The 21780-nt window shown below is 35.2% G+C and overlaps 2 pseudogenes; both read right to left on the minus strand.

Annotated features, from left to right (window-relative positions):
- Positions 1 to 5279: 5279 nt before the first annotated feature.
- On the minus strand, positions 5280 to 7939 carry LOC120182043 (annotated as a pseudogene).
- A 5848-nt stretch (positions 7940 to 13787) lies between these two features.
- On the minus strand, positions 13788 to 16512 carry LOC120182079 (annotated as a pseudogene).
- Between the last annotated feature and the right edge of the window lie 5268 nt (positions 16513 to 21780).

The following is a 21780-nucleotide window of genomic DNA, read 5'->3' on the forward strand; positions in this document are numbered from 1 at the left end:
GAATTCCTCGAAACTTTTAATCAGAATAGGAATGGATGTAAGATTTTATGTTAAGGACGGATGACCACTAGATACTTCCTTATCACTAGAGCGTTCGTCTCTCAAGCATCCACGATACTCGGATTCGATGAAAATCAAACACGATCACAATGTCCTCCCTCGTATATTTGATCGATTGAGATTCATATGTTCCAATACACTACATGTACACATAAATGTTTGTGGAATCTTAATGAATATCTTTTTTCGACCCACTATACAATATCTTTGATGATTTTTATCCCCTTTCTGTCCCTATTTCTTTTGTTAAAATGCTCGACCAAACCCCACCGAGGGGAATTTGGAAGCTCTCTCTTCTTTCCTCTTCATTCTTTACACAACTTTATTTATTCCAAACCCAAATGTAAAGCATGGGGAGATAGCATCAATTTGACGACTCTATCCCCGTCATTTCTCCAATGACTAGGATTTTATCTTTAGATCTAATTGGATATAAGTGTAATCCTATGATAAAATATAAAGGGTTTTCCCTCCTTTTAAAGGGTGTGCGTGTAGGGACGAATCGAGGTGCAGGGACTGATCAAACCCTAAAAATTTAAAATTATCGTATATTTTAGAGTTTTTCAATGTATTTTATATTGAAGTCAGTTTTTATCTTATGAAATTTTAAATTCACCCCTTACCAAAAAATCCTACGTCCGTCGTCCCCACAAGTGTGGACTAAACATGGCATGGGGCGGGGAGCAAAGTTAACCATGCAAATCAATCCTCTTATTTCATCATATTAGAGACTGTAAGAATCTATATTTGAAAATTGAAATTCGGAGTTGTACATTTTATTTGGGATTGATTGATTCATGGTGGTAGGTGATTTGGAATCCTATGTGATATGGGTCGGGCTTGTATTCAGCTTTTGAGAGAGATTCATATGCTCTTCCCTTTTCGGATAAGATGAGATTTATGCTTCATTGTTTCAGCTTTTTTTCCAAGGCCAGAAAGTCTTGTGTGTTCTCTTTTACGTCAATAACATATTATGATTTTTCGGACAATAAACTCATAAACTTCAAATATGAATCGTTAAATAAGTATAGATGATGTTGACGTATAACATGTGAAATAATGGTTTAAGTTGATTCAACGGTTGACGATGACGACGAATTGATTAGTCGATTGCGATCGATTCACTTCTTTTACTGTAGATAGAGAATCGTGGTTCGATGAAAACGATCTTAAGGTTTTCATATGGAGGGAAATTAGAAGGCCTTTGCAATAGGGTGGTCACTCGCTAACATTAGCTCTCCTCTGCTGCGAGGCTTTTGCGAACCTAATTTCAATTCAATGTCTTAAATTCATGACCACAAGTACCTAATAACATTAATGTTAACAACCCAATTAGACTGATTTAATGACCTTTTCGAACCTTAAGGCCAAGTTCAAGTATCTATCCGGACAAACAAAAAAAATAGATATTAAATTAAACTTTTTTTTTATCTGTTTCTTTAGAAGCGTCCCGAGAGGCAAGTGGGGGCCAATCCATGGTGCTTATTCACGGGGTTTTCTATTAACATACAAGATTCTGGCATGCAGTTTTGGCTCACTTGCCCCCGTCCGCAAGTGCACAAAACAAGTATATTTTGTGCATACAGTTTTGGGGTCATTTTCTATGCTTTGATGGAAATTTTGTTATCATTTTCTCCCTTGTCCTTGTTATCTTATCAAGATTCTTTCAGCTATTTATTTGACCATCTATTAAGCTCAAATCTCGTTACCATTAATGCATATATATGGTCTCATGCACCACGTACTTAAACAATAAAAATTAGTTGTCCCTTATTCCCATATGTAATGGGGTAAGGGGAGGTACGATAGTAGGCTGCTCCCAACACTAGGTTGAGAGCAACTTCCTTGGGAGACCTCCGAATTATGAATTGCCCACCGTGAAACTCGATCCAATGTCCCCAAGGTTAAGAGTATTGCACTCTACCAACGAAGCTGGACAGACAATTTCACGTACTTAAACAAGAATGTTACAATTTCTTCTCTCTTTAAAAAAAACAGTCCACCTGTTGTGACTATGACCAGTCAAAGTCGATGCATTTCCCCACATCTATATGCTTACTATATGTAGCCGTATCATTTATGGTACCCTATTTTTCTCGCAAACAGCCCTAAAAAAACAAATAAACAAAGTACAATAGTCTCATATTTAATAAGAAATAAAAAAATGTGTCTCACATTCAATGAATACATGTTTTGAAGAAAGAGTAGTGATCTCAAAAGTTCTTTTCCATAAGTATAATAGAAAATGTCAGGATTTAGGGATGGTAGACGGGTACAATTTTGTAGATTTTGCACCGCATTCATTTTAATTATGGTGTGGATGAATATAAGTTTAATAGGTAATAGGCGGGTGTGGATGTAAAAAATCATACTCATATAATTTTTTCGCCCACTAATTATCCACCATATAATTTTTGGATCATTATAAATTTGGGTATAATTTCATAGATTATTACATAAATCTTAAGATTTTAGGACATGACTGGTAATTTAACCAATGTTAGGGTATAAACTCTATTAATCATTGGTTTATTTTATTATGCTCCTTAATAGATGTATTTGTTTTATATTTTGTTACTTATGTAATTTGTGAGTTTGCTGCTAGGCGAAAGTTGACGAGTACAGACGGGTACGAAATGAATGGTGGGTATCCAATTGGAGTAGGTATGGAGGTGAATTTAAAAATATACTCGTATGAGCGGGTATAAATTTAAAAATTTTACCCTTCGTAGGTATTGGATAGATGATTGATACAAAAATATAACATAGAGATAGAAAAGAGGTATCCACACCGTCTCACCTGCCATCATTTGTCTAATTTAAGAACAATGGCCGAGAGCCGAGCTCAACTTGGGGCCTTAAAATTTAGAGCCCGTTAAAATTGTGTGAAAGTGGGGCAGAGGACGGCGGCGATGGGCCCTCATTTGACCTCACGAGAAAGCTAAAGTGGGAGGGCCATTTATTTATTTATTTTGTTGAGAAAATTACAGTTGTTGTTGCCGGTCACGAGAGCTGATTTGGCAGTTGCAGTACAACCGTAAAGCCAGCCTTCCATTTCAGGGGTTTGTCCTAACCTTAAACATGATGGAAACATGGATTAAAATGTTGTGATTAAAAAATCAATTATAAGTAAAGCCATTTTTTTCGTTGACTACAAAATGAAACATTTTTCAATCTTTTGACACGATTTTTTTGGTATTTTAGTTGTTTCTGTTATTTATTTTTCTTTGGGTTGTATTTGATATTGTCGTGACTGATTGATATGACGTAAATTTGTTATCTCATTGATCTTTATTGTATGGTCATTATATGATTAGGATGGCAACGAATCGAGTTATGGTCGGTTTTTGGTCAACCCTATCTGACCCGAAAAATAGGTGTCCTCCACCCAAATTCGACATGATCTAAAAAAAATTATATCCTACATCCGACCCAATGATAATAAACTTTTTAAAGAAATTACATTATTATCATCAGGTCGAAGATTTTCACCCTCACTCAAACCCAACCAACCCGACCTCACCCCTTAAAAAATCAACTTGACCTAAACCCAATTTTTTAAAAATCCACCCTATCGAGTTAGATCAGGTCGAAACCCATCGGATTCAAGTTAAATTGTCATCCCTACATATGACCTTGAGTGACTTCTTTCTTGTGTTAATGGTTATAAAACAATATTCTAATTATATGATTAGTTTACGAGTCTAGTTATAAACCCTCTTTGTAATTTTGAATATTTTTCATTCTTAATAAAATTAACTACTTTTAAAAAATTATGATTAGTTTAAAACTTGAATTGGAATTCAATAAAGCTAAAAATGATTTCTTAATCTTTTTCTTTAACCTAATTTTTCTCTTAATATTCTTTGTATCGTCTTCTTTTCTTTCTTTGTTTTTTGTTTAGTCAGCAGCGACATCAATCTTAATATTGATTATCGATTGTCGGTTATTATTATTTTTCTTTTTTATGTTATGTCTTTGTTTTTTTCCTTGAGTTTTTCACTTTTAAATAAGAATCTATGTCCTTGTGATACACTTTGCTCTATTCTTGTAACACACTTTTTCTTTGCTCTTTTGACACGTTTCTTATGGTTTTTGGTAAGTTATTCGCATACTTCTGTGATCATGTTGGTGTTTCCACAAAGATCCCCACGACATTTGTTTTCTGATTGGCTTGTCGTTGGTCACGTATTATCAGATCCCATCTTCTGTAAATGGTCGTTTGTCGATATAATCAGAATTGTGTAGCGAAGCAGCCTGCCAAATTGTTTGGTTCGCTCACCACTCCTTTATCACATCGTAAAACGTCTCGTTAGACATAGACAATGAATTTTATGAAGTTTATTGGATTGTTTTGATGTTTGAACGTTTCATTCTCTTAGTATCTTTGGGTTTAATATTTTAATTTTATGTATGAATGTTTGGTTACTATTGTCCCCAATTTTCTCTCTAGATGCGTTGTAATTTTGATTCCTATATTTTTATTAATAAAATTCAGTTGTCATTGTTAAAAAAAATCTCAAATTTTAAATTTTCTAAGCATCCTTAAATTAATTATTTAAAACCACATAGCATTAAAAGCCGAATAAAATTGAGAAAATCCATTATGATTCATGTCGAGTTTGAAAAAAAGAAATAACGAAACTCATCTTATGATTTTAAGCATTAACTAATTACATATCAGTACATACCATGTTTGATCGTATAAGTCCAAATATATATATTTTATACTTAGATTATCTACTTACTTTTTTAATGATAAATCAGGTTTTTTTTTTTTGATGGAGATTATATGAATTTGGACATATCAGTACATACCATGTTAACCAACAGCATCATCCTCAACAAGAAAACATGTTAGATGAACATATCAGTCCAGTTCGAAAGGGAGGACCGTTTTCTTTCTCGGAACCGCCTTGCACGGAGGTTATTTAACGGTGGGCTACGGTTGAGATCGTTGCAGAGCATGACTCGGAAGTAGTTTCTGATGTTCCTAGAGAATTGCAGATGGCTTTTAAGTATGTTCAGTGCCGTTCCCTGTTAGATGTCTTAACTTGAATCATTCGCCGACAGTCGAAGCAGCAATGATCTATGAATTTTAATGAAAATTTTGTGCATCCTTGTTGCTGTCTCAGTGCTTCTTACTTAAACCTTTGCTGATTCTGTTGTGTAGAACGATTTAATGTGAGTGGCAATGGCCTAAAGCAACAAAATACATATAAAGCAAGCAAATATCCCAATCTTACACAAGTTTGAACGTCTGATAGATGACTGAGTACTACTTCTACCTTTAATCCGACAAAAAAAAAACTTAATCAGTCACACCATTTTAATTGCACCAGCTCAAAATGTTTAGTATGCACAACGGACCATTCATGCTTTACACCGAGCCGCTAGTAGTAGTCAAGCTTAAAGTAAGGCAGATAAGCTAGTCTAAGTCCAACTTCTGGTCACCAAGACGCCATGTAGCTGAACTCTGTCTTCTGTGCTTCCTCTCAGTTTCAGCAACAATCGAAAGAAGCCTCGAGACGCCTTGAGTCCACTTATTATATTCTCTCTCGCTTCTGCATTCGAACTCTATGATTCCTCTTGTTTCGGTCTTCAAACCGAAATACCGGCACTGCTCTCCGCCATCGAATAGGTGTCTCCCTGGCCATACCGGCATGTCCTTGCACACCTCAAGAACCACATCTGAAACCACAAAACCATTATATATTCCAAGGCAATCTAGAGTTTATTATACATTAGCATTGACATTGTGTTGCCATTATTGCAACTTACTCTTTTTTTTTGGTGAATGTCCAGCAACATGCTTGCTCTTCATCTTCAAAATCACCTTCAAAAGTTCAAAGGTTGATTATGATGTAGCACAATTGTTTGGGAACAAAATTCAGTCTGATATAAAATGGTGACGCTGGACTAAAGCAATAGCTACCTGGCCTGTCTTGTTCATATAAACAGATACAAGTTTCAAGTGAAGATCACCTGCAAAAATGTGTGATTAAGATTCATTTTCAACATACTGTAGAAAAATAGGTAATTATGTGAAAAGTGGAACACATTCAATACCTTTTCGAGTTCTTTTGAGAAGTTCAGTACCCTTGGCAAGGAGATCTTGACTACAGGCGGTAAGGAAATCCTCTGGGGCAAGTTCTTCGATGTTGTTGCGGTTCGAATGGCCGTTATTGCCATTCGCACAGAGTCCGATACCGGCCGTTTTCTCTGCCGGAATGACTGATGCAATGTTCCATACTTCCTTCAAAGCTCTTGCCTTTAAGGCAGCTGCCCCACGTAAAGCTGCAAATAAACAACAAAAAAGAGTCCATTATTTAATGCAGCTTTCATTTCAATTGATTGTATGTTCATGTAGGCATTTTTTTTACCTGTAGCGGCAGCAGCAGTAAGAGTTAAGATATCGTCATGTGAGCGAACGTTAACAGCAGAGCACACAACCGAAGCGAGATGGTCACGTTCAGCTCCCATGGCTTCGGCTGCTTCCACGCATTGTGCTGCAAAATGTCGCGGCCGATGCCACGGCAAGGTCGGTGTTGGTCGCCTGTTCATTTTTCCGGAGTTGGAAGAATTGCCCGCGGTGGCAGCTGCGATGGCTGCTATGGCGGATGCAACCGCCGCGACCGATATAGCAGCGTGGAGCTGTGCATTGTGAGCTCTGGTTTCTTCCTTCTTCTTCTCTTTTCTGTCTTTTAACCATCTCCCCACTGTCTTGGCCCCGCCGGGTGTATTGACTCCATTTCCACCACTCGCTCGGCCACCATTGAATAACGGTTGTATGGAATTGTGGGTTCGGAAATACTGCAAAAATTGCAACCCAGAGATGAATTTAGGCTGAAACGAAAACCCTTTTTTGGTAGAGCCCAACAGCTAACGATTCACATGGTATAATTTGATGAAATAGACGCAGGAAAGTACTTATTAAAGTAGGCAGCTTTAGCTGATGAGACACAAAGACAGGGGAAAGAAACATAGCTTGGAAGATCGGAAAATAAAAAGGTTTTATTGGAAGAAGACAAAAGTTCCCGCTTCTGTATGTTCTGTTTCTTTGAACACCAGTAAAGCAACCCAAGATTACTGGCATTAGCTTAGAGAGAGACAACTGATGGTGTGTTTAGCAGAAAAACAAAAACACAGGAAAAAGCTGAGACATTGGTCTCCTGTCCTGTCTGTCTTCAATGCAATACCATTCCACCGAAAGATCACTTAAAAAAAACGATTATATTACTTTAATGTATAAAATTATTAAAATTAGAATGTAAACAAGGACCTTAACGACGTCGTCGAACTCCTCGGATGGCGAAACTGGAGGGCTGTTGTCATTAATCAAAGGTCCGCTGCTATGAGAAAGCCTCCCGACGTTAATGGTGAAACATCCTGCAAGTACAAAAACCAGTAAAAATATTAAAAAAAGAAGCAAATAATCACTTGTTTTAACGTGAAGATTTTAAGAAAACGTACGGATTGTGACATGATGCGTTCGAGAACGAGCTGTGAAGTGGCGGAGGAAGTGAAGGAGAACTGGTTCGTAATATCGGCGGCCGACTTATCGATCTCCTCGGTCTCTCCGTTTATGTCTTCCGGTATGGAGTTGGTGGTGCAGGAGGAGCTGCTGGCGGACTTGGGAGCGGTGTTGGAACCATTGAGAGGATGGTGATGATTACGGGGGCGAGGGCCTTGGAGACTTCGAGAGCCGAAAACGCTCCATGACCTCGAGAGGAACTCCATCGGCCTCTGGGCTCTCCGGTAGCTGAGTTCCGGCGACGTAGGTGGGGAATGTGCTCCGGACGACTACGGGTCCTTGGACTTGCGTCTTCCATGAAGCTGAAGCGAGCTTTGGTTTTGGAATTAAAAGGTTTCAAAGAAGAGAAAGACAGGGAGAAGTGATGAATGGTGGGGGACGGTTTTTTATATACGGAATGGGAACGTTTTCGGCTGATTCTAAGTGTCCCTTTTTACATAAAATTATCAATTTAAACATTTATAAGCTTCACTAATTAACATAATTATAGCATACAAAAATATTATATATATTTTTTAATAATCTTTTAACAATAAATATCGTATAATTTTTATACAATAAATATCGTATACATTTTTATATTATAACCTATAATGCATTTTTTTGTTAAATTATTGGTATTTGATCTATAATCAATTAATTCAGATTAAATACTTTAGAGGTACAATAAACGAACAACCTTTCAACCGTAATTTATTTTATTTACAAACGTTAAACTTTGAACCCAAATTTTACGTAGAAGTTTAAATAATTTTTTTTTTTAAGAAGTGAATGAATAAACAATTATTTGAACATATCTTAACGTCTCTCGTTATATATACCTTTTTACATTTTAAAAAATACGTAAATTAAATGTATTTGATCTCTACTTTTATCCATGATAATTGTAACAATCAATGAAATAATCAAGTAAATGTAGAAAAGCATTACGATAAGTTGGAGGGAAAGTTAATGAAATTGGTTAAGTTGACGAACCAGGTTGATTCAAGTTTAGGTAATATCTCAGGTTCTAGTCATTTTTTGCGTGCATAAAATTCCCGTTAAAAAATTTACTCACTCAAACCAGATGTGAGACTTGGGTCGATCTAGATTAGTCGGAGCGAAGACTTGAAATCAAGAGGAAAACAAAAAAAAAAATTTGTTAAGTTGCGTTGCCTATGTCATGCTTCTCATCCATTAGAACCTCTTGCTTTAGACGTTTGAAAACCAGAAGGCTGCTTCATTCCAAAAAAAATACCTAAAAGGATACGGCCTAAGATCTCTTTAAATTGAGAACACATGTGACTCAAAAGCAATCCGCCACAAAAAAAAAATGCTAAAATGAATGGAAAAATGGTCATCATTGGTTTCCAAATCAAAGCAAGATTATTGCTTTTGCAATTTTTTTAGTTTGGCTCGTAAACGAACTGAATGTTCAACGAATTATTTGTGAATTGTTTGATAGAAAGTTCGTTTATGTTCACTTATTTATTAAACGAACGAACATGAACAAGAATTTATGTTCATTTAATTAAATGAAAGAATACGAACAAAGAGTTCGTTCGTTCATTTATGTTTGTGAACGTTCGTTTATGTTTAGCTCGATCTTCATACCTATTTTAAATATTAATACCCAATAAATTTAATCTTAACCCTTTATATTTTAAAATCCAATTAATTTTAAACCCAAATAAAGCACCCAATTGATCAAGAAAACATAAAACCTTGAAATTATTTAGAAAGAAAAATTCATCTAAAATTTAAACCTAATTAATCTTATGTTCGTTGTTCGTCGTTGTGTTCGTTTATTATTTTAACGAATGACATGAACGAACACGACAAACTATATTCCTTAATGTACAACCAAACAAAATTTCCGTTCGTTTATCGTTGTTCGTTGTTTGATTAAATTAAACAACAAATATAAGCATACTTCCATTCGTGTTTATTCGACTCATTTTACGGGCCTACTTATCACCTTATTTGCTAAAGACAATTTATATGTCGATGATGATTGTTGATATGCCATCATCCACATCTATAACACAATGAAAAGAGGATACATGCATTAATGTTGATGTTGTGTCTTCGAAGGTAGACGCGTGGTTGTGTTTATTTCTCTTTGTTTTTCTCAGCAATTATGAAATTCATCGAACTAATGCATTAATCACTTAACTTTAATCTAGGTATTAAATTTTAAATTATTTTAATTTTAATATTAATATTTTTAAGGTAAACAATAGAAATGGTCATTAAAATATGAATAAACTTTTCCCAATTGACACACCCTCGACATAAAATTTATGACATCGACCCTACAAGAAGTTGCACAAAACTTTTACAACCACATCATTCTCTTTGTTGTTAAACAATTAATGAAAAGATTCATGAACGTTATCATGTTCACCAATATTTTTTTCCCTCAAATTTCAAGGCTTCGTCTTGACTAATTTGGATTGACTCGGATCTTACATCTGGTTTTGATGAGTATGTCTCCTGGCCGAGATTTTTTGCATACACAAAGATTTGAATCTGAGACATTACTTAAGCGATATCAAACTGCTTACTACTTGAACCAATCTCATTGATTAATTACCATGTTCACCATTAATTGTTCGTCAATTCACCTTGCACTAAAAGAATAGTAAATAAACTCGGGACAGTTGAGTTTTCGAATAAATGGCACCGACAAGAGAAGATGAGTGAAGCATAGGGCAGCCACGTTAAAGGGAAATATGTATGCCCCCACATCCCATCGAGATCGAGAGGTAGGAGGCGAGGGTTTTCAAACCAGCCTGACCAATTTAATGTAGTTTAAACTGAACCCGTATAAAACAAATGATAACTATACCAAATATCATTTATCTTTCCATTAAATTCTCGCTATGGTCCGATGAGATTAATTTTAAAATATATTATCTATCTTCTGTAAATAATGTTTATCACCATTAGATTTTTTTGAACAGATACCCAAAATTCTTGAAATATCAAAAAGCCCCTAAACTCCTATTTTTCTTTTTAATTTCGTTGATTTTGAATGAGTTTCGTAAAAATCAAATAGAAGAAGAAAGAAGATGAAATAAGAATGTTTGGATACTGATCTTATCGCGAAAGACAATTAGTGATATACGATGATTGGCTAAAAAAGCATAATGTCAAAAAAATATATTATTTTAAAGTTTAGTGACAAAATCCATCATCCTAAAGTTTAGTACTTACAACAATATCGTCTTAAGAATAATTAATTATCGTCAAAACAACGTTGATATGCCACATCATCATAGTGATATAAGGATATGTCTATATCTTGTACCATTAAATTTAACCGTCCTTGATGTAACTAAAATCAAATTCAAAATAAAAAAATTTGATATTTGTACTACACCACGTTAAATTTACTAAAAAAAAAAGGATAAAATTACTCTCCTAGGGGCATTGGAAAAAATAATTGACTCACATAAAATATTTTCGGAATTGTTTCTTGAGATGGTGTGATCGCTATAATAACGAGGAAGACGATAAAATATAATGTGTCTTTATTATTTTTCTCATTTTCACGCAGTTGAAATGTCAAGATTATCATAGAAACAAAGCATAAAATGTACTGTAGTCGTCACGTCTTACCGAAGACGCATTATGTTCCTGATATTTTCTGACGAATACTTCAATATTTACATTAGATCAGAAAATAAATCTCACGAGACCTATATGAGTTAACATTTTTTTTTCACCGCCCTACATGAACAATTTTGCCAAAAAAAAAAAAGAGAGTCAAAACACAGCCCTATGCCCCTGTATTGGGGTTACGTTGAAAGGGATAGCAAAGGGCAGGGGCAAGTGATTGTGTTCCCCTTTGCTGCCTGTGGTGCTGTTAGTGTCCGAGGCCGACACACAGTGGCTTGGGTTCAGATGTTCGAATAAACGACAAGTTTCAGGCCTTGTGAACCATTTAAAAAATATATTATTATTAGGGTTTTGGGGGTGCAGGGACTGGGGGAGAGAGAGTGGTGCTAAAATACGCGTGCCTGGATACGTCATCTTCCATTTCAGTTTGCCATTCAAAGGCAATCTCTTTTGGTGCTACGTGAGAGTTGAGACCAGTGGATGACTAAAGTGATACACCCCCCCCTTTTTATTCCCTTTGCCTCAGTTTTATCAATGATTGTCTACTTTTTATTTATTTCTCTCTTACCATTTCCAATTATTGCATCACGCATTTTCCCCTGCCCACTTACATTTGCATTTCACCCTTTTTCTCTCGAGGATAAATCATACCATTCCTCGCTAAAGCATATCATTATTATTATTGTTGTTGTAGTTTCGAAATTCACAGAGAGAAAGTGAAAGTCAAAATGTTTCTGTCAATATTCACGAGTTGTGGGACGATCGAGGCCGACGGTGACATCCGACCACCTTCGTTCTTATTTTATTTTAAACTATTTTTATATTAATAATAAAAATACCATATAACAAAAAATAATAAAATAATTCAAATGATCAAAACACAAACAATTTGAAGTTCATAAGTAAAAAAAATTAAAAATACAATAAGTAAAATAAGATAGAAAAAAAGTTCGAGGAGGAATGATGTAATTCCTCTTCTCTTAATATCAATTCTCAAAGTTTTTGGAAAATTATATTATATTTTCAAATTATAAATATACTTTTTTTCTAGAAAATTTTTTAAATTTTATTTTTTAATTGAACTCCTTTAAATTTGTTAAAAAATGGCAATTAATGCCTCACAAATTTTAAAGAATTTAATTAGACCCCTCTAAACTATATCTTGTTTGTATTTCCTAAGAGAAAATAACCAACCGAAAATGTCTTATAATATACGATTTTAACCAATTTTTTTTGAATTTACCAAAATGACCAACAAAATCACGTTGCGATCTTAAATTCGCAACTTTTTTTAAACTATCGCAATGCGAATTTCGAAACTGAGTTGCAAATTTAAGATCGCGTTGCGATATCGTAATGTGAATTTGAACTATCGCAATGCGAAATGGAAAATCGCAACGTAAATTTAGACTATCGCAACGCGAATTTGAAAACTGAGTTGCAAAGTTGAAATTCGCGTTGCGATTTTGTTGGTCATTTTGACAAATCAAAAAAAAATTGGTTAAAATTTTATATTATAAGACATTTTCGGTCACTGAGGTTATTTTCTCTTTCCTAAATGATTCCTTTGAATTACGAATATACATACATATAGATCCTTTTATAATTCAACCTTAAATGGTTGAATAAATCATTTTTCCTATTAAAAGGAATACGTAAAAATAAAATAAAAAAGGATTGGGTTTTCAAATGTATATAAAAGACAAATCAGAGATCAACACTCAAAATTAACCTTGGGACTCACCCTTTGGCCTTTGGGACGACCAAGAGTACCCTCCCGTAAGATAAATTTCTTCATCTTTTGGCTTTTGGGACGATCATTTGTGATGCCAAACCTGCACTTTGACATTTAAGGGAAGCCATGGCTCAGCTTTACTCAGAAAGCAAGAGACCGATGCAGCAAATCACATGCTGGTTGTCACCTACTCCACTCGCTAATCTTCTAGCTAAACTTTACTATAAGAGGTAAAGCGACATCAAAGCTTTAACAATGCAAATCATAACGGACAATACGAAACCATTTTCTTTACTTTTACCATAGGAGGATTGAAGCCAGAGCCAGGGCGCAGCAGATTGCATTGCTGCACCCAGCGAACAAAGGGGTTTAACATAACCCCAATTAGCACAAGAGAAACCCAATTTCCAGAAGCTTGAAAACTTGCAGTTCAATACTCCTGCACCCGATTAGGACAATAAATTTAATACCATGTTTTTCACCTATGCTCAGAATAGCCCAAGCTGTTACACTTGGATGTCAGAAAAAGAGAGAGAGAGCTACTAAGGAGTCAATCTGTAGATAGCTCTGGAAACAACTCATTTAACCACAAACAATCAGTTTTTTCACTGCCCAAAAGCAAAGGATTAGTAGTAACAAAGATCACATACTATTTGTGGCTAGTACTTTTACTATTTTAGTATGAGGTGATAATACGTACCCAGTAGATAACAGCAGCCATTATAGATTTTGCACTCTATCAGTTCACTGCTGCACCAAACGGTGTTGTGTTGCACCACAATATTCGAGCTTTGAAATTTTCAACTTCCAACTAATAAGATGTCACATGAAGGGTAATAGCTATTAATCTACAGATTTAACAAAAATGAGCCAAAAAATGAAAGCAAATTACAGTAATAGAAGGCAAGACATTTAGTTGAAAATATCAGAAATGGTTGTAGGTTAAATGCTAGTACATGCTAAGATTCAATGCTTAGAAATGTCAACAACAACAAAAATCCATTCACAATTTTCTGTATTTTTGACCCAATCAATTTCATTGTGGCCTTAAGCTAATAGATAACAAACAATTACACATAAAAAGAATGCTAAGATTCAGAAATGGTTGTATGTTAAATGCTAGTACATGCTAAGATTCAATGCTTAGAAATGTCAACAACAAAAATCCATTCACAACTTTCTGTATTTTTGACCCAATCAATTTCATTGTGGCCTTAAGCTAATAGATAACAAACAATTACACATAAAAAGTATGCTGTCAGATTAACATACAGACATATATTACTCGACACCATTGTAGAGTGCAAACAGAACATTTATTAATTACTGAAAATGAAGAATGGCATTTCAATTATGCCGAAGAAAATACAATCGAGCTGGAAAATCAATGCCAGAAGGTAGTATATAGAATAGGAGTGAGTTACTGCATAGTCTGCATTTGGAACATATTGTGTGGGAACAGTAAGTAAATGCATGCGAATGTGAAAAAGTATTGAGGTTTAAAGCTCTTGTAAAGATGCCTATATGATGAAAGCCTGAGTGCTGCCAACATGAACATCCTATGTCCCTACAGAGCAAAGATATCAAATGAGCTAATCACTTATTAGATTGTAAACCACTGCCACCATAATACTGCTTTGTAGTTTCCCGTGAGAATTCTGCAAATGTCATCCCATCTTTCAATCGTGCTGAAAGTGGTGGAACTACTTTTGAATTTCTACAGTAAGTGCATTTTGACCCTGATCAGAGAAGTTTTTTTCCTCAGCTTGCTCCAAAGGCTGAACACTTGGGTTGTAATGTTCCAGGGATAATCTAAGATTGAGAAAGTTTTACTCCAAGCTGGCTGCAAAAACACCACAAAGTTTCTCTGCTTAAATTTTCCAACCTTGCTGGTCTCTGCACGCAATGAAGGGTCGATCGTAGCTTTCCTTTGGATAAGATATCTGCTGATTCACCAACCTGAACAATGAAGCTTTCAGGAGAGGACTTCACCATGAGGACTTTATTCTTGTTGGGATGAAAAACCTGCAAGTAAGAATGCCCGCTTGGTGAAGCACATTCTTGATCACTAGAAACAGAAACTTCACTGTTTTCTGCTGCTTGGTGTGAGGACATGAGAAACACCGGATCAGTTAGAACGGTGAAGATACCATAGTCATAATGCCACTGTTGCCACAGGTTGGCATGAATTTCACATGACCTAACTTCATTACCATTTGTTTCCAAGTTAGTACTTTTCGATAAAATTCTTTCTTCTTCCGTGATTAATACTCTTACTTGATCCCTTCCTTTGACCAGCTTCTCTAAGAATAATGCTGTCTACCATTGAGTGGTAATGAATAAGCGCCCTTTTGCTGCACATGATTCCAATAAACTTTGCTCAAGCTCATTGCCTCCAATGTGCCTATCACATATTCGAGCAAGACAGAGCCCAATTTCCATCATGCAAATCCTAATGCCTTGAACATATTCTCAATATTATCAAATCCATCATCCTCAAAATCACTGATTCTATCCATATTTCATTTTTAGGCTTGGTTTTCTTTCAATGTATTCTAGACCTTGATCATACTTGAGCTGCATCGCGAAAGAGGAGACATTCCTATCTGGGTTTTTCAATGGAACATCACTCCCCAAGTTGTGGTCCTAAACATAGCTTAAACAAGAAACAAGAATGATGAAAAACAACATACAAAGGACTAAAAGAGAAAGAAGAAACATATATACAATCGAACATTAAAGAGAAGACATGAAAACAATTACTCGTTTTGATCCTAATTGTAAGACATGGGACTTTAATCACTAGCAGACTTTTTTTGTAAGGTTTGCATGCCCTTGGGTAGTGACAAGAGCATAATATGTTATCCCAGAGCTAAATGAAACTAGAAGTCTGTGTAAGCGCTGGGACTAAAGGGACACGATAGTTTTCTGATGATCCTAATTACAAGACATGGGCTGGAAGTTCACATTCTCTCCTACACTAATAAGTAGAAGTTTATGGGTAAGATTCTACTCACGGAATTAGAATCAAACACTGCAGCAGTTAAATTACTTTACATTAAAAAACGAGGAGCAGCTAAATCACTTTCCATAAAAAAAACAAGGATCTATAAAATATTTAAATCTAAAATAGGAGGGGACCTTACTTTATTAACATTTAAACTAAAAAATCTAAAATGCTTGGTTCTACTACAGTCGCTACTCGCTATCAATAATAAGAAGAGGGGGGGGGGAAACAAAAGCACAAAATAAAGAAGGAAAATTGAAGCAAATTACGGCTAAACATAAGACAGGGAATAAGATGGTTGTAGAAATTACTCTGAGAATACGTTGGCGGCCTTCGCGGCTAAGCAGAGCCAGCTTGCGAGCAAGAGGCAGTAGCTTTCGTCGGTAAACCGAAGAGTCGGGGACGTTTGTAACAGCGAGTAGACCCGGGCCAACGGGCCCAGGTTTTCCATTATCAGTTTCTCATGATAATGTGAACATGATGAGGAAGACGATGACATAAGCATGAGATCCGAGTACTCAATTTCGTAGAGCTGCAAAATGTTCGGTCCTTCCATCTTCGTCAATTCGATGTCTCTCCGCGAAAGAAGAAGCCTAGCGTAATTGGCAGAATATATCGGCGCTTAACTGATAGATCTTTGTCCCCCCAAAAAAGGCCTCTATGGTCAAGATCCAGGCGAAGGCTCAAAAGCCCAATTATTTTCCAGATCCGGTATTTTGATACTGTTGAAAAAAAATAGTTAGTCTACGGATTTCATTTCAGTTCCGATTATTAATACAAATTGAAGAAAGAATGATGTTACCAAAATTTGAACACTTAATTTTTAAGTCAATGTTCACCGTAATATATTTCTGCCATTTTTGTGGCTAATTCAACAACCACGGCTGAACATCAAATGATTCCAAGATGATATTAGCAACATGGTTAATTCTCGAGGGGTTAATGCAAAGTTCCAAATCGATATCAGGAATCTACCATGTCTTCGAGTAGAAGACCTATCCTAATTTTAGTTGTAATTTTGAAACTAGGAAAAGGAAAAGGGGCAACGTCAATTATGTAGTGGCATCAATGGCTGAGCAATATATATATATATATTTAGCTTTGGATTTGGGTCTCCTTAAAGCTCTTAGCCACCATATGGCAGTTTCCCTGGGAGACATTCTCAGGGCCAAATGGCTTCAAAAGGACCCCAAGTTTCATACCTTTGTTGTTGATGTTGGTAAAATAGTCTGCTGCAAAACGAGGCATTAGCATTGACTGGAAATATATATTTAAAAATATAAATAAAGAACCGATAAACCGTGTCGTGGTATTAACCACTGCCTTATAAACGAATTCGCCCCGATGCTGCAGTAGGCGACCGTCCCTCGAGGTTAACACGGTCGCTCCAAATTTCGTACACCCGAAATCGGAGTGGACTGCTGGTGGTAATGCACTTCTGATCGGAAAACACACAGAGAACAAGTTTAGAAAACACTTGGAGAGTGAATTCAGAATGTTGAGAGTGTGTGTTGAGAAGCTGAATTTAGCTCTCTATTTATAGGCTAGAAGTAAGGGTAAATCCGTCCAACAAGAAATCAAATTAAATTTGATTTTAATTCTGAATTTAAACCTTTTTGTAACTCCTCTGATGAATCTGGCTCAAAAAAGAGTCTATGTTCATGCATAAAAATTAAACAATTATAACTCCTGAAATTAAATCATATACTCCTGTAACTCCTGATATTAACAGCTTGTCTCTCCCATGAACAAAGCTGAAAATCAGTCCAGATACATCTTAAATTATGATTTAATTTAGAAAAAAATTGTTTAATTTATTTAATTTTAGACAACTAATAATCAATTGTTATCATCTGAAATATTCAAACTTTAATAGTCTTAGTAGCCTATAAATATCAGATGAATCTTTCACATTTTTCATTTAATCTTTCAGAGAAAAATTCCTTACGAATTTTCTCTAAAAAGATAGTATCCGTGTGGACGTGTCAAAAACACGTATTACCACGCCTTGTTCTCTATCACTCAACAAGAGAATGGAGAATGTAAACCTTAAATACCATTCTCACTAGTATTTCCAACTCTATGTGGGATTGAGCATTACCAACATTCCCCCACTAATGCGAAAGAATTCTTCTGAAACTCGAAAACAAACTTTCCAGAAGAGCAATCGAGATTAGTTGCTTAAGCACTAGTGAACGTATCTGGAACTAGTACATAGTGATGATGAACAATCATTCTCTTAGATAAGTGAAACTAGTCTGGAACTTTATAAGATATGGGTGAACTCATAACACACAACTGACCCCTTCATCCACCTGAGTCCTCGATGTGTAAGATATATACAAAAGTATATATTTGGCCATCTTACCTCAGGATTTTAGTAAGTGTGCTAGAAAAATGGCCCAACATTTTTCATAGAAGGCGGCTAACCCTTCTCACTTACATAGGTTATTTCATCAAGTTTTATCTCGATATAATCACCCTTAACAGGGATATGAAATAATTAAGAGCTTTTATAAAAGCTCAACCTCACAAAGGGTATGGTGACTTTTTCAGTTCATTATTAATGAACCACCCAAACTTTGGGCTAAGAAATCATTAAGAATAAATATTCAACTCATAATTTGGTGAATTCAATATGTCTTCTCACTAGGAACTCCCATTCAATATGTCATTCTCACTAGGAACTCCCAAACTCTTGGGTTTGAATTCATTAAGAGTTTAATAAAACTCATCCTCTCAAGCGGTAAGTTCATCTAGTCCTTCGCGATTAGAACTACCCACTCAACTCTGGGTTATAAACTTATTAAGAATAGATATTCGACCAAAATCGGTAAATTCATCATGTCTTTCTCACTAAGACCACCCAAAGCATGGGCTATGAATTTATAAGAGCAATTAAGCTCATCCTGGGCATACACATTATCATAGGGATAGGCAGTAGGAATGTGCACTATGAGTCTTTCCATGGTTTCGTTTGACCATGGAACTTAGATAACTAAGTTGGGTATCCACCATGAATTCCTCAACCAATGGGCTTGAGACCCATCCCCCTCGACGAATCTAGGACTAGCTTCCGACTTACCCTTTGGTAAGCGGATCTACTAGGTTCCTTTCCGACTTCACATACTCTAAGAGAGCACTCCATTCTTTATTAAGTGTCTAACTGATTCATGTCTTATGCGAATGTGTCTTTCTTACCATTGTAAGTTTGGTTCTTAGCCACACATATCGCAGCTTGTGAATCACACAACAAGAAACTGGAGGAATCGGTCTTCCCCGGAATATTTGCTAACAAGCTTCTAAGCCACTCGACTTCTTGCCCAGCTAGATCAAGAGCTATAAACTCTGACTCCATGGTAGAACGAGCAATACATGTCTACTTTGATGATTTTCACAAGATTGTTTCTCCATCTAAAGTAAACATACCCACCGTAGAGTTTACCTCATCATTATCAGAAACCCAGTTGGCATCACAATATCCTTTCAGTACCGCATGATAGCCAACAAACTCAAGTTTCCAATCCAAAATACACTTAAGATACTTCAGTAAGCGTCTAAGAGCAATCCAGTGTTCACCACTCGGATTATGAGTATATCTACTTAGTCTACTCACAGCATAAGCAATATCAGGCCGAGTATAGTTCTTTAAGAACATTAAAATTCTGATTAATTTAGCATATTCTGTTTGGGAAACGTTACTTCCTTTATTCTTAAAGAGATATATTAGGTCACAAGAGTTCGAACATGGACGACACTGTCAATTTCTTTAACACTTTCTTAAGATAGTGTGCTTGACATAAAGAAAATCCCTTTCCAGTAATTTGACTCCTAAGATTACATCAACTTCTCCCAGATCCATCATCTCAAATTTAGTGGACAAGAAACCGTTTGTTTTGTGTATGGACTCAATGTTAGAACTGAAAATCAACATGTCATCAACATACAAAACTTATGATGACACAATCAGTATCAAACATCCTCGAATACACGCAAGCATCCGAACCATTCACAACAAAACCAAAACTAAGTATAGTTTTATGAAATTTCTTGTACCATTGTTCTCATATAGATCTCCTCATCTAGATCTTCTTTCAAAAATGCAATCTTAACATCTATTTGATGTACTCGCAACTTTTGAATGGAGACTAGTGCAAATAATGCACGGATCATTGAGATGTTCATAACGGGATAGTAAGGATCAAAGTAGTCTAAAACAAACTTTTGAGTGAACCCTTTGACAACTAGCCTTGCCTTATACCACTGGATCAAACCATCTGGTCTCATTTTCTTCCGGAAGATTCATTTGTTACAGATTGATTTAAATCCTCTAGGCAAGTCAACTAATTCTCAAGTATGATTAGACATTATTGATTCTAGTTCATCATTAATAACGCTTTTCTAGAACTAGTATCGATAGATCTTATAGCCTTTTAGGATCCTCTTAAAATATTTAATCTATATGATCAGAAAGAGAGTCTAAATCATTTATCTCAGAAATAAATGAAGTGGTAAAATTTGGTCCAAATAGCCTTTTACTTCTTCTATTCTCGAAATCAATTTCTTGAGAAGACCTAGCAAGAATACTAGAAGAAGTTGATGGAATATTTTCTATTTAAGTTTATGCATTTAATCTACATTTTAAGACACCCCCACATTTCTAACATTTTAGGATATCCATAAATGTCTTGTAAAACGTGTAAACAAATACTCACTCATACTAGAGTAAAGTTTGTTATGAGTTTTAGCCATAAAACTATATTTTAACAAACTCAAGTTTTGTTTACACATAATTCTCAAGTTTTGAGAAGTTACAAATCATTAAGATTAAAAGCATAAACCATTATGAAATAGATAATCTCTTTTCTTTCCTCTACTTAGGAAAATCACTTAGAGATTTAGCTACAAACACTTTTAGTAGCAATACAATCTATCATATACTCATTCATGATATTCAACATATTAGCCTTAAAGAGATCATCATATATTTTATTTACTATGACTAAATTTGGTATTCCACTCAACCAAATTAATCTATACTATTTTAACTTCTGCACTAAGTTTTAAGAGTTTTTTATCTTGTCATAATATTTTAAATTGGAATAGTGAGCATAGTAATGAACAATGCACCAGGTAGGTTTCTATGAAAGAGAGGTGGTGCACTAGGCACGCTTAAGTAGCAAGTCTTTATAGAACCAATCCTAGACATGCATTTCATACTCATCACACTATTTTCCAATAAATTATTTATAGGTTTTCTCTTCTTAAGGCTTTCTTAAAGAATTATGCTTGATATTTTTACTCACAATACTATAAGCATATATATTTTTGGCCTCACACTACCACATGAGCCTTAGTAGTACTACCTTAGCCTTTACTAGTGGTTTTATCTCATTTCATAGTATCCACTGAGTTTTAAAGAATATCTTAAAGGCTCATGCAATCTATTTATGCATAATTAAAGCAGCATAAATAAGTAACAAATCTAAATAGTCTGACCTCACAGGTAGAATCAAATATCCAAATAGACTTGTTCATTCTCACCATGCATGTAACTTCATTCTTGCATCATCATTTGAAGAATTTTCTCGTTCAAAAATCATCATCTTCATGATTCTCCAAAATTGCTACTGTTTTGTTATCTTTAAATTTCTCAAAAGAAATTATTAGTATGACAAGAGATGACATTTATTTTCAACTTAGTTTTCAGGAACAATATAATATTACCCCACATGGGAATAATAATTTCATATTTCCACATGAAACAATATCATACATGCATTATCTCTCATATCAAAATGTCAATGTTCATAACATTATAGTTATGTCACTTCTTGATTA

This window comes from Hibiscus syriacus, unplaced genomic scaffold (assembly GCF_006381635.1).
Source record: "Hibiscus syriacus cultivar Baekdansim isolate YM2019G1 unplaced genomic scaffold, ASM638163v2 tig00112614_pilon, whole genome shotgun sequence".
Lineage (NCBI taxonomy): Eukaryota > Viridiplantae > Streptophyta > Magnoliopsida > Malvales > Malvaceae > Hibiscus > Hibiscus syriacus.